We start from the raw sequence: 19,258 nt of genomic DNA, 5'->3' as shown, positions 1-19,258 counted from the left end.
TTGAAAGGAGCCAATTTGGGGGGATGCCTAGTGAAGACCCTCATTCTCATATGGAAACCTTTTGCGACTATTGTGATGCAATCTCTCAAACGGGTGTGACTCAAGACCAAATTAGATGGGTCTTATTTCCTTTTTCTCTAATCGGCACCGCGAAGCAATGGTTGAAGGGCCTTGATAAGGCCACCCTCGGAATAGATTCTTGGAAGAAGTTGGCTCTAGCCTTCTACAAAAAATTCTACCCACCGGAAAAGACTAACATGCTAAGAGCTCAAATTACGGGTTTTAAGCAAAGGGATGAAGAATCTTTGTATGAAGCTTAGGAGCGGTTCAAGGGAATTTGTCGCTCATGTCCTCACCATGGACTTAGCGAATGGTTTTTGGTACAACAATTTTGGAATGGTCTATATGAGGATTCAAGGAACATTCTCAACATGGGATCAAATGGAATGTTCACCGAAGTTGATGACAATCAAACATGGAACAAGATTGAGGAAATGGCGGTCCATAACTCACAATATAGTAGACCTCGCAAGGCTACTAGAGGAGGAAAGCATGAAGTGGACTCCGTTACTCAATTGGGTGCTCAACTTAGTGCTCATATTGACACAATCAATTTGAAGTTTGAAAAAGCTATGGCTAGACTTGAAGAAGTCTCAAAATCACCAAAGCATCATGTTAATGCCATGACGGCATCCTCATCAATCCCAAGTGGGATATGTGAGAATTGTGGAACTTTGGGACATGACCAAGGTGAATGTAGGGGAACAAATGAACAAGTGAATGCTTTCCAAGCATACAAGAGTGGTACCTCTTATTCCAACTATTACAATGAAAACACCAAATTCCATCCAAATCTCTCATACAAAAGCCAAAAATGTTCAAAACCCTCAAACAACATACACTCCACCACCCATGAGAAACCAAAATCAAAGACCCTTTTACAATCAAAACCAAGGTTACCAAAATCAAAATCCATACAATCACCAAAATGACCAAGGTTTTGATGTCCAAAAAGCGGTCCTCCAAATGCAAAAGAATCAACAAGAATTTTTCACTCAAATGCAAAAAGATAGCCAAGCAAAGGAAACCACCATCAACAACATCCTAGCTCACACCAAGATGTTGGAAACACAATTGACTCAACTAGCATCTTCAAGCTCACAAAGACAAAAGGGGCAATTACCACCTCAAAGTAATCCCCCTAGACATGAAACGGTTAATGCCATTCACTTGAGAAGTGGTACAAGGTATGAAGCACCAAGGAAGCAAGTTGAGGATGAAGTTGTGGAAGCTAGTAACAAGGAAGAAATTGTGCAAAGCTCCAAAGATGGAGAATCATCAAAAAAAGAAAGTTCAAAGAAAAATGAAGACAAGGTCAAGGAGAAGGAGCCCATTGTGATTAGACTTCCTTTTCCAAGTCGTCAAGCCAAGCCCCATTTTTGATCGGTCCGTTTCGTGTTCACAATTAAAGGTGTGGTCGTTGGGTCACGTCCGAATCAAAACACAATTTGTAACTTCACAAACAACTCTACAATTAGTAAAGAGGCAAGTAAAGGTCGGATCCCAAGGGACGGGTATTGAAATGAGATTTCTATTGAAACTAGTGGTGTCTTAGGGGTGTCACAAATTGGGTTGATGTAGAAGGTCACTAACTAAAATAGCAATGAAAATAAACTAGCAAGATGAATTAAAAGGGGTGTAAACAATTGATTAAAAAGCACTAGGGTGTCATGGGATCATTGGGGAATCATGGGAATTGATCATAAAAACATGTTCTCAAATTATAAGCAAGCAATTATTGTTGTGATGGATTGAGTTGGGTTATATCTTACAATCTTAGGAAAGTTTGGGTCCCGGAGCCGAATCGATTAGATTGTACAACACCTACAAGTCGACTTAATCTTCCCTACTCAACAACATGCATGGTCTAATGAGACTCGAGTTGGGTTATGTCTTACAAGTCTCATTGAAAAGATAGAAGATGATAGTAAATGCAAGGATTCATAGGCTTAGCATTTCATCAAATATAACATGTGCATGAGTTGAGATCAAAACAAGCAAGCAAATAAAACATGAAAGCATATTAATTTAAGCATGAATAATTCCCCAGGTTGGTTTCCCCTAATCACCCATTAACCCTAGCTATGAGACAACTCACTCATTATCATGTTGATCATGCTAGCAAGGTTGTCAATCATACCAACAATATGAAACATGATGAATAAATGAAAGTAATTAACAATAATTATAAAGGGATTAAGAGAATTATAACTACTAATGATTCCAATAATAAAGCAAAGATAAAAGAAGTACTTGATGCTTGATTGAGAGGTTGTCAATCTCCCAACAATAACCCAAATAATCTTCAATTACCCAAAATAAAGGATGAACAAAGAGAGATTAAGGAAATAAAACTTGTATTAGAACTTGATTAATTGTTGATTACAAAACTAAAGAGAGATTTTATTGATATTAACTACTCTAATTATTGATAAGAAGAACATGCTCCTCTAATTAGACTAATGGGGTATTTATAGTGGAAATTAGGGAGGATGCATTAGGGTTAACTAAGGGCTAAACTAGTAATTACACTTTTTAGATTGAGCAGGGAGGAGCCGGTATTTTTCGAAGGAAGGGCTTCTTTCTTTTTAACTTGGAGAAGAGGAAATCGTGCTGTAGAGGAATCCGGGCGTATTGGGGTCGGGACGGGCAGATTCTGGTGGTAGAAGACGAGCGGATTCGAGGGAATCCGGGCGGATTCTGGCTTGTGCAATCCGAGCGTCTTTGGAGGAAACCGCTCGGATTGTGCTGTGAGGAGACGGGCGGATTGGAGACAATCCGCTCGGATTGTAGCTCATCACAAATTCTTCTTCTTTTCTTCCCTTTTCTTCATGAAATTCCTTGGGGATTTCCTTGGGGACTCAAGGATCCTTTCTCAACATTGCTCATCTACTATCATATGTACAACGGCCTTCTAATCTTGTCTCTCCTTGATGCTTGGTCATTGAATTCGATCAATTTAGTCTTGTTTTGCCATGAAAATGCAAGATTCTTACTCCTTTCCTACCAAGGGATCAAAATCTCAAAGAATATGCAAAACAAAGAACTAAAGATAATAAATGACCTAAATATGCACTAAAAAGCATGGGAACAAGGCTAATTCGGGGGCTAAAAATGCGCTAATTATGGTCACATCAAATATCCCCAAACCGAACCTTTGCTCGTCCCGAGTAAAGAGGTGACAAAGACTAGTACCAATACTAACCTATCCTAATAATATAGCCGATATGAGACAATTAGCGGGTCTCACTCCGCCCCTTCAACTCACAACAAGACAAACATGAGGTAGGATGCCTTCTTGCAAGGCAAGGTGGGTCTTGCCAAAATGGCGACACATCCAAACATTAAGCACACAAAATCATATAATGGATGCATCTACAAAAGGAATAGCCACTTCCTCATCAAGTGGTGGAGGCACTAAAGAGGAACAAATTTAAGAGCATGTAATCCTTCACAAATACTAGATCAACAAATTACTAAGGCTAAGAGGATGACACTAAATCACCTCCAAATGGTGTTAAACTAGACTACTTTCGTCCTCAATTTCCAAATGCTTTCGTCAAGAGCGATCGGATGGTGGTGGAATGATGATCCCTATGATGCTAGTAGCGTATGACATGAAAAGTCTCGAATTCTCTACAAAAGTAAAGGTCATGGATCGTCCCAAGCTCGACCAAGTGGCTTGACAAAAGGCTTTTTGGGAATGAAATGCTCAAATCTTTATTCACAACGGGTGGATATGACTAGCATTCAAAATTGTCCTCATTTCACTTTCACATTTCAAAAATTTAATATGGGGTTTGTCCCTTCCGGGCTAGTGTCCTTTGCTTTCGCCAATCGCTTATTAGGCAACCGGTTAACCTCTAGACAATAGCTTTTCGGGGTGATAGTCACTCTGTCTCTGGGCGGCCGAATTCACAACCGTGTGGGGGCCCAATTCAATGGATCCCGCACCAAAGCACATCGAAGTGGTACGCCTCCATCAAAACAATTAAATTTCTCAACATTTCAACATTTCATAACATTTGAGGTTTCCTTGGCATTAAATTACTTCCACATGACAAAATTTTCGAAATGAGCACTTTCAAGCTTATTGATAGAAAAGTATTTTTGGGTTGCCTTACCACAAGGTCAATCAAGGTCACCTAGACAAGTTAACCAAGTCCACATCGCATCACGGGGTTGGATAGGTGACTCACATGCAAACTCTTGACTAGGCCTTGGGTCATGGGTCAAAAGACACTAGTATGACACTATCTAGGGTGTTTTACAACCATTCTAGTAGGCAAAGTCTTAAGTTGAACAAGTATTTGTAATGGCTTAGTTGCTCTTGTCAAAGTTCCTAATTAGGCATTTTTCAAAACATTTCTAACATGCAACTACATGCCATGATGCAACTAATATAAACATCCTAATGCAAGTGATTCTATCAACTAATATGACATATAAACTAAATGCAAGTCCTAAGTTCACATTGTTATACCGCATCAATCAAAATAAAGCCACATAGTCATTAACATAAAGAGGAGAAAGGAGATTGGAAAGATCATACCATGCGGTCTTCATTATCCTCATGTCTCGGATGTGGCGTAGTCAATCAATGTGAACAAGGATAGAACAAACACAATATATACAAAACAATATATACACAAGACTACAAAGGGAAATAAACATGTTTTTGGGTTTTTCAATTTTCAAATTTTTATGATTTTCGAAATTTTTCAATTTTTTTGGATTTTTGAATGAGAGTTAAATGTTAGAATTCCCATCCCCACACTAATATGGGCATTGTCCTCAATGGCCAAAATGATGGAAATTATGCAAAGATGATGCATGATTTCTATGCTAAATGCAATCTACACTAAGCTATACTACATGATGCATGGTTTTTGTTATGACGGAGAGGATAATTTAAATTACCTCCCGTTGTGTATGCATTAACTTCCCCAAACCGAGTGAGACACTATTGCTAATGTCCAAGGATGGGTGTAGTTCATGCACACACTATGCAATGCATGAAGCTAATTTGTCATTTTGGATTTTGAAAATGGGAACAATAAAATGAGAACACCTCAATGGTACCGAGGTGTGAGTCCTCTATGGTGCTAGGACTACTCCAACAATGATCAAGAAAAATAATAAAAACAAAGAGAGAAATAGACAAACCATAAGAGGGTAGGAGCCTCCAAGGCTTGCTAATCTTCCATCATGTTATCACCATCACTTTCCTCATTAGAAGTGGTCACATTGCCACTTCCCTCTTCATTTGCCTCTTCACTTTCTTCCTCATCTTGCTCATCATCATCTTCACCATCCTTCTCTCCTTCTTCACTTGCTTCCTCATCAATGTTATCATCAACTTCTTCATTACCAACAACCTCATTGTCACCCAAAACGACCCTAGATGCACCCGGAAATAGGACTTCTCTATCCGCCTAACTAGGCAAAGGACATGATGGGTCAAGTAGTCCTTGCCTAGCTAAGTGTAGGAGGGGTGGATATTGAGCCAAGTAAGCATTTTTCCGGTCCTCAAAGGCTTGCTTGTGCATTGCTTGCATGAGAAGAGTCACATAGTCATTTCTAGCTTCAACTCCTTCCGGCTTGAACTCTTGATACTCAAAGGGGTAAGGTGGTATGACAATGGAAGAGGAGGGCATTTCAAGTTCACCCTTTTGTTGTTGAATAATATACTCGGCCTCTTTAGAAAGGGGAAGTAGATAATTGGTCCGGTGGACGCTTAGACGATAAATCTTTGAAGGCAAAGTGAACGATCTAGCTTCACTAGTGAGCCATCCATACTTGGTATCAAGAGGGTTATGAGCAACCCACTTGTATTTGTGTATCATAGTATGCAAATCAACAAGATGACCACCCTCCTTTGCTTTATACTTGTTATCCTTATTGAAGTTAGGATCAAAGTACTTAGCTAGGATAGTGACTAGGCCGCCATTGACAATAACGGTAGTGACCTTCTTCCCACAATCAATGTTGAGCCATATATCTACCAAGAGCCTCAAAGAATTGTAAGGCTTGGTGTGTACTCTTCCAATGTTCAAAGCCGATTCAAGGAGAATAAAATCAAGTTTCGTGAAATGGTTGGTATCTTTCCTTGCAATAATGGTGTTTCCCATGACCTTGTGCCATACTCTTATGCCCGGATGGTGGACTAAAAGAGCACGACTCGCATGAAAGTCCTCAAATTTCCTCCCGGAAATTGCCTCCCAAAGAGGGTCGGGGTCATACTTTCCATAATTCTTAAAATAACTCGGTTCATCACTAAGACCCAAGATTTCACTCAATTCCCTAAAATAAATGCGTCTACTAACATTAGCTAGACGAAACTCGAGATTCTCCCTACTCTCAACTTTGGTGACTTTCAAAGAACTCAAAAATTCCAAGGTAAGGGAGGGGTATGTCAACTCTTTTGATTCAAACAATTTCTCTAACCCCATGGCTTTGAAAAAGGCTCTAGTTTGCTCAAGGACACCCAACTTTCCCAAGGTGTCTTCACAAATAAATTTGGTGGATTGAATTGATTTCCTAGCAAACTTTGCAAAAGTATCTCTATGGGTTTTGGAAATAAAAGTTACCTCCGGATAATGCAAAAGTTGATCGATTTCCGGAGTAGAAGATGTTGTTGCTCCCATAGAAGGTTGTTGTTGTTGTTTCACTTCCAAGTTTGGTGTTGCTACCACCATAGCCAATGCTTTCTTTGCTTGAAGAGCCTTTTGCCTTTTTGAAAGTGCCTTTGGTGCTTTTGTTGCCTTTATTGCTCCCTTAGTCCTTGCCATTGATGATTTAACCAAGAAAATAATGAAAAATCTTCAATTTGTAGTGTACCCAAATCGATTTAAAGGTGAAAGACTTTGCCTTTATGAATTCAAAAATCGACTCAAAGGTTGAAGATTTTGTGCTTGGTTTTGATTTTTGTTGAAAAGGGAGTGATTGATTTGTTGTTGAAAGGATGATTTGATTTGATTTTGGTGAATGTTGTTGAGGGATTTTGTTTTTGTGATGGAGAGGATGAGGTTTTTGATGTTTTGAAGTAGTGTTATGAATGAATGAATGAATGAATGAATGAAGGTGGGAGGGGTTTTATAAAGACCGAAATTTTCGAACTGCAGGGGCAATCCGTGCGGATTCTGCCCAATACGGGCGGATTCTGCACTTTCTGGGTTTGATAAAACTCGCCTAAAGACGGGCGGATTCAGAAGAAGACACTCGGATTTTCTTGATACGGGACGGGCGGATTCACTTGAAGAAGGGCGGATTTGAGTTCAGGAAATTTTGCTTGTTTTCCTTAGCAGAGAAGAAGGGCGTCTTCTATCCAAGACGGACGGATTTGCAGAGACGGGCGGATTGCTGCTCAGGACGCCCGGATTCTCTTACAGTCAAAAATATTTCAAAATTGCATCTCATAGGGACGTGTGTCTTCAACCCAGTACGCTCGGATTGCAGGAAAACGGGCGGATTCTCTTGAATCCGTTCGGATTCTACCCTTTTGTACCCGGATTCAGTTCCATCCGTGCACAATGCATTTCCCTTACCATTCTTCTATTCTTCTTCAAATCTTGTGTTCGTCATTGTGGGGGCACTACTAAGGCATGGATAGCCTAGGCAATTGTCATCCCCACACTAAGGTAAAGCACTACACATCAATTGAAATTGTTAGTCCCTCCCTCACTTCTCTCAAACATAACTAATATCTTGATCAAAGTAAATAAAATAAATCCAAAGATGACAAAAATGCAATACAAGAATTGAAATGCGAGTTAGGGAGTTAGAAATATTTGCAAATGGTGGTTTAGGGAGGACTCCACCAAACTCTCATTCTTGATGAGATGTCAAGGGGGCATGTTCAAGGTGTTGTTGATGTTGCTCACATTATTAGGGTTTATCCAAGGTGATTGTATTTTCGGATCATCGTGCTCTCCGACATCTCTTGATAAAGAAGGAGGCAAAACCAAGATTGTTGAGATGGATTTTGATTCTTCAAGAATTTGACTTGGAAATAAGAGATAAGAAAGGAGCCGAGAATGTAGTGGCGGATCACTTGTCAAGGATCCGGTTTCATGATGAAAATGGAGAGACCCCGATCAATGATTCATTTCCCGATGACATTTTGATGGCCATTCAAACACAACTTGAAAGGCACATCACCCCATGGTTTGCCGATTATGCTAACTATATTGTTGGAAAAGTGCTCCCTCCAAATTTGAACCACAACCAAAGGAAGAGATTCCTATTCGAAGTGAAGAGGTACTTTTGGGATGACCCGAACCTCTACAAAGAGTGTAGTGATGGGCTCTACCGGAGATGCATCCCTCAATGGGAAATCCAAGGAATCTTGGAAGGATGTCATTCATCGCCCTACGGTGGGCACCATGGAGCAAGGAGAACCGTTGCAAAAATTCTCCAATCAGGTTTCTATTGGCCTACAATGTTTCAAGATACAAGAGAATTCATCATTCATTGCGATGCTTGTCAAAGAACGGGAAATATCTCATGGAGGAACGAAATGCCACAAAGGGGCATTCTAGAGGTGAAGATCTTCGATGTTTGGGGAATCGACTACCAAGGGCCCTTTGTGACATCCAATGGGAATAAGTACATCCTTGTGGCCGTAGATTATGTCTCAAAGTGGGTGGAGGCAATTGCCACCCCAAATGATGATGCAAAAACGGTCACCAAGCTTTTCAAGAAGATAATTTTCCCAAGATTTGGAGTTCCTAGAGCGATCATTAGTGATGGAGGAACGCATTTCCATGAGAATAAGCTTGCATCCCTTTTGACCAAATATGGTGTCCAACATAGAACCGGCTTGGGATATCATCCTCAAACAAGCGGTCAAGTTGAGATTTCAAATAGAGAGATCAAGCAAATCCTTGAGAAAGTTGTGAACAAGACTCGGAAAGATTGGAGCACAAAGCTTGATGATGCTCTTTGGGCTTATAGGACGGCCTATAAGACTCCCATAAGAGCCTCCCCTTACAAGCTTGTCTATGGAAAAGCATGTCATTTGCCAATCGAATTGGAGTACAAAGCTTATTGGGCAATCCGAGCACTTAATCTTGATCTCAAATTGAGCGGTCAAAGAAGGATGATTCAAATCCAAGAGTTGGAGGAATTCCGACTACAATCCTCTGAGAATGCAAAGATTTACAAAGAAAGAACGAAATTGCTTCATGACAAGAGAATTAGACAAAAGGCCTTGCACAAGGGAGACAAAGTCCTTCTATTCAATTCCCACTACCGACTCTTTCCGAAAAAATTGAACTCTAGATGGATGGGTCCCTATGTGATAACCAAAGTTGGAAAATATGGAGATTTCGAACTCAAGGCGGAAGATGGAAGCAAGTTCAAGGTAAATGGTCAAAGGTTGAAGCCATACTATGAAGGAGCGTTTGTTGGAGAGGTCGAGGTCACCTACCTCGGGCCTCCTCACCCTTGAAAGGACCATATAAGGGAGAGTTTGGTGGAGTCCTCCGTAAACCACCACTTGTAAATATACTAACCCTCTAACTTGGATTTATTGTTTTATTACAATTGTTTTAATAAATAGCATGAACTCTTTTCATGAGCGTAAGTGAGGGAGGGTTACTAATGAATTTTGAATGAAGGAAGGAACGAATTCTCAAGTATGGGGACGCATCTAAGAGAGGAGAAATAGTCAAAGTCAAAATTCACAACCCGAATCCGTGCGGATTCTCTGAAATCCGGTCGTTTTGCTGGAATCCGGGCGTTCTGAGAAGAATCCGTCCGTCCAGCTACGCTGAGAATTGGAAGATTTTTGGACTGAGGTTAAATCCGAGCGTCCAAGGAGGAAAAACGCCCGTCTGGAAGAATCCGGCCGGATTCGAAGAAAGACGCCCGTCTTTCTACCTGTGCATTTCAAGGAAAATCTCTGTAGAAGAATCCGTCCGTCTTCAAAAGGAGACGCCCGTCTCGAGTGAGAAAGAATCCGAGCGTCTTGAGCTCGAGACGCCCGTCTTGGAGGCGTCAAATTTCTGGAATTTCGCTGTGATCGAATCCGGGCGTATTTTCCTGAATCCGCCCGTCCCGAAGAGCACGAATCCGAGCGTCTTCAGCTCGAATCCGCTCGTCCTCCCACGGTGTTTTGACCCAATTTTTCCTAATTAAATTACACCCCACCACACATATAGTGCCACATCACTACTCCTTCCACTTGCACTATATAACTCACCTCCTTATGACTCCCATACATATCCAAATCACTCTCTTAACCCACAAAATCAAAAAGCCCCAATTTTCTAGGGTTTCCAAAGGCAACACTCAATCAACAAGGAACATCCTTACCCTTTCACAAATCAAAAGAATCCAACTTAAGAATCAAGAATGGCACCAAGGAGATCATCCTTTAGGAGTGGGAGAAGACCAAGGATGATGGGAAGTTCTTCCACCTCCCATATCAATACTTTAAGAAGGGAGCATGAAGAGATTATGGATCTCACAAGGCTTAATGACTTCTCAAATGTGGAATTTCTCAATGATGTGCAAAGAATAGTCTTTCACCGGCTTCTAAGTATGAATATTCTTCCCACTAAGTTTTTATGTCATGCTACCTTGAGGAAACTTGGGATTTATCACCAAGTGGAAGCTCTCTTTGAGGTTTTTGGTCTTTCAACCCTTTTTCGCATGTATGAACCAACCTATCGGTCCCTTGTGCTTGAATTTTTGAGCTTTTTGAAGATTACAACCTTGAACAAAGTGATATGTATAGAGTTTAGGTTGGAGAATGTTTCTAGGATGATGACCCTTGTAGAATTCGCAAATGTGTTTGGACTTGATGTTTCGCCTACCCGAACATCGAAACCCAAAAAGTATAGTGTTGAACCTTTGTGGAGGTCCATGACGGGCCGGGATTTCATTCATACCAAGGAATTTCTTGCTTTTCATATCCAAAACCCGATCTTGAGGCTTACATATCGATTTCTTTCGGGCACTCTACTTGCCCGCCGAGATCCGGCCATCGTGAACCAATTAGACCTTGTGTTTATGGAATCCTACCTCAACATTCAAGGGAGAAATGGGTACCACTTCAATGCACCTCTAGTTTTGCTAGAGAAATGGGCAAAGTTTAGAAATGGGGATGATGATGGAATGAAGCACATACTGAATGGAGGACTCATTACTAGACTTGCAAAGCACTTCAACCCAAGGTTCAATGAGAACAATGAGTACACTCCACTTACGGGAAACACGAGAATTAATGAAGATCTCCTTCTCGTCCAACACCATTGGATAACCCTTGAGGGGGTTGATAAGCGGATAAAGTGGTTGACAAAAGAAAGCGATCCGATTTATCTTCCAATGGCCGATCTACCACGTATCTCCCCAAGAAGAGGAAACTTGTCTCCCATGCCATCCTACCTCATCCCAAGTTAAACAAGGCAAGCACCACCACCTCCAAATCCACCACCACAACAACAAGAACAACAAACTCAAAATGAGAAGATAAAAGTGCCTCCCTACCCTTTCCCCTATCAACCATATAACCATCCAAACCCCTTCATCCTCCCCCGTGATGACTTTGTCACGGGAATCTTACAAGATCTACACTACCGTCAATACGAGACCTCCGTGGACACTTACTATGCGCTCTATCCTCAATATCACGAGATGGTTCGAAGAGGACGGGTTAGTGAGGAAGGAGCTTTCCCCTCATGGGCTCAAATGGATTTGCTCTTCCCCAACTCGGAGAGAGCTAATGAAGGGGCGAACGGTAGACAAGAGGAAGGGAGTGGCAATTCTTGTGGAGGTGACACGGTGGAGCTTGAGAGTGAGGAAGACGAATTCATGGACCCAAGTTTGAGTGATGCTTCAAAGGATATTTGGGATAGCGATATAGAGGGAGATGATGCCGATGTCTAGAAGACTACTTCATCACTAGGTGGAGCGGGCGAGAGGCACCCACCTAAGTTTAAGTGAAGTTTTCTCATCTATCCTCTTTATCTTTCAAAGTTTCATGAAAAGAAGTCTGTGTCTTGTTACCTTGTATTTTTATTAATTTTGATCATTGTTGGAGTAGTCCTAGCACCATAGAGGACTCACACCTCGGTACCATTGAGGTGTTCTCATTTTATTGTTCCCAATTTCAAAATCCAAAATGACAAATTAGTTTCATGCATTGCATAGTGTGTGCATGAACTACACCCATCCTTGGACATTAGCAATAGTGTCTCACTCGGTTTGGGGAAGTTAATGCATACACAACGGGAGGTAATTTAAATTATCCTCTCCGTCATAACAAAAACCATGCATCATGTAGTATAGCTTAGTGTAGATTGCATTTAGCATAGAAATCATGCATCATCTTTGCATAATTTCCATCATTTTGGCCATTGAGGACAATGCCCATATTAGTGTGGGGATGGGAATTCTAACATTTAACTCTCATTCAAAAATCCAAAAAATTGAAAAATTTCGAAAATCATAAAAAATTTGAAAATTGAAAAACCCAAAAACATGTTTATTTCCCTTTGTAGTCTTGTGTACATATTGTTTTGTATATATTGTGTTTGTTCTATCCTTGTTCACATTGATTGACAACGCCACATCCGAGACATGAGGATAATGAAGACCGCATGGTATGATCTTTCCAATCTCCTTTTTCCTCTTTATGTTAATGACTATGTGGCTTTATTTTGATTGATGCGTTTTAACAATGTGAGCTTAGGACTTGCATTTAGTTTATATGTCATATTAGTTGATAGAATCACTTGCATTAGGATGTTTATATTAGTTGCATCATGGCATGTAGTTGCATGTTAGAAATGTTTTGAAAAATGCCTAATTAGGAACTTTGACAAGAGCAACTAAGCCATTACAAATACTTGTTCAACTTAAGACTTTGCCTACTAGAATGGTTGTAAAACACCCTAAATAGTGTCATACTAGTGTCTTTTGACCCATGACCCAAGGCCTAGTCAAGAGTTTGCATGTGAGTCACCTATCCAACCCCGTGATGCGATGTGGACTTGGTTAACTTGTCTAGGTGACCTTGATTGACCTTGTGGTAAGGCAACCCAAAAATACTTTTCTATCAATAAGCTTGAAAGTGCTCATTTCGAAAATTTTGTCATGTTGAAGTAACTTAATGCCAAGGAAACCTCAAATGTTATGAAATGTTGAAATGTTGAGAAATTTAATTGTTTTGATGGAGGCGTACCACTTCGATGTGCTTTGGTGCGGGATCCATTGAATTGAGCCCCCACACGGTTGTGAATTCGGCCGCTCAGAGACAGAGTAACTATCACCCCGAAAAGCTATTGTCTAGAGGTTAACCGGTTGCCTAATAAGCGATTGGCGAAAGCAAAGGACACTAGCCCGGAAGGGGCAAACCCCATCTTAAATTTTTGAAATGTGAAAGTGAAATGAGGACAATTTTGAATGCTAGTCATATCCACCCGTTGTGAATAAAGATTTGAGCATTTCATTCCCAAAAAGCCTTTTGTCAAGCAACTTGGTCGAGCTTGGGACGATCCATGACCTTTACTTTTGTAGAGAATTCGAGACTTGTCATGTCATACGCTACTAGCATCATAGGGATCATCATTCCACCACCATCCAATCGCTCTTGACGAAAGCATTTGGAAATTGAGGACGAAAGTAGTCTAGTTTAACACCATTTGGAGGTGATTTAGTGCCATCCTCTTAGCCTTAGTAATTTGTTGAACTAGTATTTGTGAAGGATTTCATGCTCTTAAATTTGTTCCTCTTTAGTGCCTCCGCCACTTGATGAGGACGTGGCTATTCTTTTGTAGATGCATCCATTATGTGATTTTGTGTGCTTAATGTTTGGATGTGTCGCCATTTTGGCAAGACCCACCTTGCCTTGTAAGAAGGCATCCTACCTCATGGTTGTCTTGTTGTGAGTTGAAGGGGCGGAGTGAGACCCGCTAATTGTCTCATATCGGCTATATTATTAGGATAGGTTAGTATTGGTCCTAGTCTTTGTCACCTCTTTACTCGGGACGAGCAAAGGTTCGGTTTGGGGATATTTGATGTGACCATAATTAGCGCATTTTTAGCCAACGAATTAGCCTTGTTCCCATGCTTTTTAATGCATATTTGGGTCATTTATTATCTTTAGTTCTTTGTTTTGCATATTCTTTGAGATTTTGATCCCTTGGTAGGAAAGGAGTAAGAATCTTGCATTTTCATGGCAAAACAAGACTAAATTGATCGAATTCAATGACCAAGCATCAAGGAGAGACAAGATTAGAAGGCCTTTGTACATATGATAGTAGATGAGCAATGTTGAGAAAGGATCCTTGAGTCCCCAAGGAAAACCCCAAGCAATTTCATGAAGAAAAGGGAAGAAAAGAAGAAGAATTTGTGCTGAGCTACAATCCGAGCGGATTGTCTCCAATCCGCCCGTCTCCTCACAGCACAATCCGAGCGGTTTCCTCCAAAGACGCTCGGATTGCACCGCCAGAATCCGCCCGGATTCCCTCGAATCCGCTCGTCTTCCACCACCAGAATCCGCCCGTCCCGACCTCAATACGCCCGGATTCCTCTACAAAGACGATTTCCTCTTCTCCAAGCTACAAAGAAAGAAGCCCTTCCTTCGGAAAATACCGGCTCCTCCCTGCTCAATCTAAAAAGTGTAATTACTAGTTTAGCCCTTAGTTAACCCTAATGCATCCTCCCTAATTTCCACTATAAATACCCCAGTAGTCTAATTAGAGGAGCATGTTCTTCTTATCAATAATTAGAGTAGTTAATATCAATAAAATCTCTCTTTAGTTTTGTAATCAACAATTAATCAAGTTCTAATACAAGTTTTATTTCCTTAATCTCTCTTTTGTTCATCCTTTATTTTGGGTAATTGAAGATTATTTGGGTTATTGTTGGGAGATTGACAACCTCTCAATCAAGCATCAAGTACTTCTTTTATCTTTGCTTTATTATTGGAATCATTAGTAGGTATAATTCTCTTAATCTCTTTTTAATTATTGTTAATTACTTTCATTTATTCATCATGTTTCATATTGTTGGTATGGTTGACAACCTTGCTAGCATGATCAACATGATAATGAGTGAGTAGTCTCTTAGCTAGGGTTAATGGGTGATTAGGGGAAACCAACATGGGGAATGATTCATGCTTAAATTAATATGCTTTCATGTTTTATTTGCTTGCTTGTTTTGATCTCTACTCATGCACATGTTATATTTGATGAAATGCTAAGCCTATGAATCCTTGCATTTACTATCATCTTCTATCTTTTCAATGAGACTTGTAAGACATAACCCAACTCGAGTCTCATTAGACCATGCATGTTGTTGAGTAGGGAAGATTAAGTCGACTTGTAGGTGTTGTACAATCTAATCGATTCGGCTCCGGGACCCAAACTTTCCTAGGATTGTAAGATATAACCCAACTCAATCCATCACAACAATAATTGCTTGCTTATAATTTGAGAACATGTTTGTATGATCAATTCCCATGATTCCCCTATGATCCCATGACAACCTAGTGCTTTTTAATCAATTGTTTACACCCCTTTTAATTCATCTTGCTAGTTTATTTTCATTGCTATTTTAGTTAGTGACCTTCTACATCAACCCAATTTGTGACACCCCTAAGACACTAGTTTCAATAGAAATCTCATTTCAATACCCGTCCCTTGGGATCCGACCTTTACTTGCCTCTTTACTAATTGTAGAGTTGTTTGTGAAGTTACAAATTGTGTTTTGATTCGGACGTGACTCAACGACCACACCTTTAATTGTGAACACGAAACGGACCGATCAAAAATGGCGCCGTTTAGAGTAGTAATTCAACTAGAGGTTGGAAAGTTCATGAAAGATATCCTCACAAAGAAGAAGTCGATCCGGAAGCTTGAGACTATCGCCTTCACTAAGGTGAGTAGTGCAATACTTCAAGGGAGTTCACCTCCAAAGTTAAAGGATCCGGGAAGCTTCTCAATACCGTGTACCATTGGCGACACAACGATCAACAAAGCCTTATATGATCTAGGGGCTAGTGTGAGTGTCATGCCGTACTCGGTGAGTAAAAGGTTGGGGATGGGAGAGCTTAAATGCACCAACATCACACTCCAAATGGCCGATAGATCGACAAAGACACCATTGGGGATATGGGAAGATGTCCCCGTACAAATTGGGAAGTTTTTCATCCCGGTGGACTTTGTCATTGTTGATATGGAGGAAGATTCCAACATTCCAATCATTCTAGGAAGACCTTTCCTACACACCGCGGGTGCGGTGATTGATGTGAAACATGGTGAGCTCACTCTAGAAGTGGGAGATGAAAGCATAACCTTTAATCTTGACAAGACTATGAGAGCTCCTCATTTGCATGACCATGTTTTATGATTGATCATTATAGCCGAAAGGATGAAAGGAAGAAATCGGAACTCCAATGGAAGAAAAAAATTGAAGATGCTCCATTCAAAGAGCAAGTGAATTGTGACAAGGAGAGCTTGCAAAACTCATCAAAATCAACCAAAGAAGAAGAGGAAGGCCTCATTGGCCAAAAGAAGAATTTGGGAGAGTTGTCTCCATCAAATCAAGAGATTTTCAATGATCAACTTAATGAAGTTTGTGGTCTTTGGGACGACGAATTTGAAGGGATTTTTAATCCCTACATTGGTAATGCCATCGATCAAGACCAACAACAAGGGCAAAGGACTATTGAAGACCTCTACCATAATAATGAACAAGCTTTTGATTACTTTTTCAAGGTGTTGAGCAACATCAACAACACCTTGAACATGCCCCCTTGACATCTCATCAAAAATGATCTCATCAAGAATGAGAGTTTGGTGGAGTCCTCCCTAAACCACCATTTGTAAATATTTCTAATTCCCTAACTCGCATTTCAATTCTAGTATTGCATTTTTGTCATCTTTGGATTTATTTTATTTACTTTGATCAAGATATTTGTTATGTTTGAGAGAAGTGAGGGAGGGACTAACAATTTCAATTGATGTGTAGTGCTTTACCTTAGTGTGGGGATGACAATTGCCTAGGCTATCCATGCCTTAGTAGTGCCCCCACAATGACGAACACAAGATTTGAAGAAGAATAGAAGAATGGTAAGGGAAATGCATTTTGCACGGATGGAACTGAATCCGGGTACAAAAGGGTAGAATCCGAGCGGATTCAAGAGAATCCGCCCGTTTTCCTGCAATCCGAGCGTACTGGGTTGAAGACGCACGTCCCTATGAGATGCAATTTTGAAATATTTTTGACTGTAAGAAAATCCGGGCGTCCTAAGCAGCAATCCGCCCGTCTCTTCAAATCCGTCCGTCTTGGATAGAAGACGCCCGTCTTCTCTGCTAAGGAAAACAAGCAAAATTTCCTGGACTCAAATCCGTCCGTCTTCAAGAGAATCCGCCCGTCCCGTATCAAGAAAATCAGAGCGTCTTCTTCTGAATCCGCCCGTCTTTAGGCGAGTTTTATCAAACCCGAGTGCGAGAATCCGCCCGTATTGGGCGAATCCGCACGGATTCCCCTATGATTCGAAAATTTCGGTCTTTATAAAACCCCTCCCGCCTTCATTCATTCATTCATAACACTACTTCAAAACATCAAAACCCTCATCCTCTCCATCACAAAAACAAAATCCCTCAACAACATTCACCAAAATCAAATCAAATCATCCTTTCAACAACAAATCAATCACTCCTTTTTCAACAAAAATCAAAACCAAGCACAAAATCTTCAACCTTTGAGTCGATTCTTGAATTCATAAAGGCAAAGCCTTTCACCTTTAAATCGATTTGGGTACACTACAAATTGAAGATTCTTCATTCTTTTCTTGGTTAAATCATCAATGGCAAGGACTAAGGGAGCAACAAAGGCAACAAAGGCACCAAAGGCACTTTCACAATGGCAAAAGTCTCTTCAAGCAAAGAAAGCATTGGCTATGGTAGTAGCAACACCAAACTTGGAAGTGCAACAACAACAACAACCTTCTATGGGAGCAACAACATCTTCTACTCCGGAAATCGATCAACTTTTGCATTATCCGGAGGTAACTTTTATTTCCAAAACCCATAGAGATACTTTTGCCAAGTTTGCTAGGAAATCAATTCAATCCACCAAATTTATTTGTGAAGACACCTTGGGAAAGTTGGGTGTCCTTGAGCAAACTAGAGCCTTTTTCAAAGCCATGGGGTTAGAGAAATTGTTTGAATCAAAAGAGTTGACATACCCCTCCCTTACCTTGGAATTTTTGAGTTCTTTGAAAGTCACCAAAATTTAAAATACCGGCTCCTCCCTGCTCAATCTAAAAAGTGTAATTACTAGTTTAGCCCTTAGTTAACCCTAATGCATCCTCCCTAATTTCCACTATAAATACCCCATTAGTCTAATTAGAGGAGCATGTTCTTCTTATCAATAATTAGAGTAGTTAATATCAATAAAATCTCTCTTTAGTTTTGTAATCAACAATTAATCAAGTTCTAATACAAGTTTTATTTCCTTAATCTCTCTTTTGTTCATCCTTTATTTTGGGTAATTGAAGATTATTTGGGTTATTGTTGGGAGATTGACAACCTCTCAATCAAGCATCAAGTATTTATTTTATCTTTGCTTTATTATTGGAATCATTAGTAGGTATAATTCTCTTAATCCCTTTTTAATTATTGTTAATTACTTTCATTTATTCATCATGTTTCATATTGTTGGTATGATTGACAACCTTGCTAGCATGATCAACATGATAATGAGTGAGTAGTCTCTTAGCTAGGGTTAATGGGTGATTAGGGGAAACCAACATGAGGAATGATTCATGCTTAAATTAATATGCTTCCATGTTTTATTTGCTTGCTTGTTTTGATCTCAACTCATGCACATGTTATATTTGATGAATTGCTAAGCCTATGAATCCTTGCATTTACTATCGTCTTCTATCTTTTCAATGAGACTTGTAAGACATAACCCAACTCGAGTCTCATTAGACCATGCATGTTGTTGAGTAGGGAAGATTAAGTCGACTTGTAGGTGTTGTACAATCTAATCGATTCGGCTCCGGGATCCAAACTTTCCTAGGATTGTAAGATATAACCCAACTCAATCCATCACAACAATAATTGCTTGCTTATAATTTGAGAACATGTTTGTATGATCAATTCCCATGATTCCACTATGATCCCAGGACACCCTAGTTCTTTTTAATCAATTGTTTACACCCCTTTTAATTCATCTT

The 19,258-nt window shown here is 40.1% G+C and overlaps 1 non-coding gene across 1 annotated transcript; it reads right to left on the bottom strand.

Annotated features, from left to right (window-relative positions):
• Positions 1-257: 257 nt before the first annotated feature.
• Positions 258-364, bottom strand: LOC141634605 (small nucleolar RNA R71). Its single transcript, XR_012539332.1, has one exon. It is a non-coding gene; the product is annotated as a small nucleolar RNA R71 (small nucleolar RNA).
• Between the last annotated feature and the right edge of the window lie 18,894 nt (positions 365-19,258).

This window comes from Silene latifolia, chromosome Y (genome assembly GCF_048544455.1).
Source record: "Silene latifolia isolate original U9 population chromosome Y, ASM4854445v1, whole genome shotgun sequence".
NCBI classification, from domain to species: Eukaryota; Viridiplantae; Streptophyta; class Magnoliopsida; order Caryophyllales; family Caryophyllaceae; genus Silene; species Silene latifolia.
Note: the sequence above shows the minus strand (reverse complement) of the source record. Positions and strands in the feature narration are given on the sequence as shown.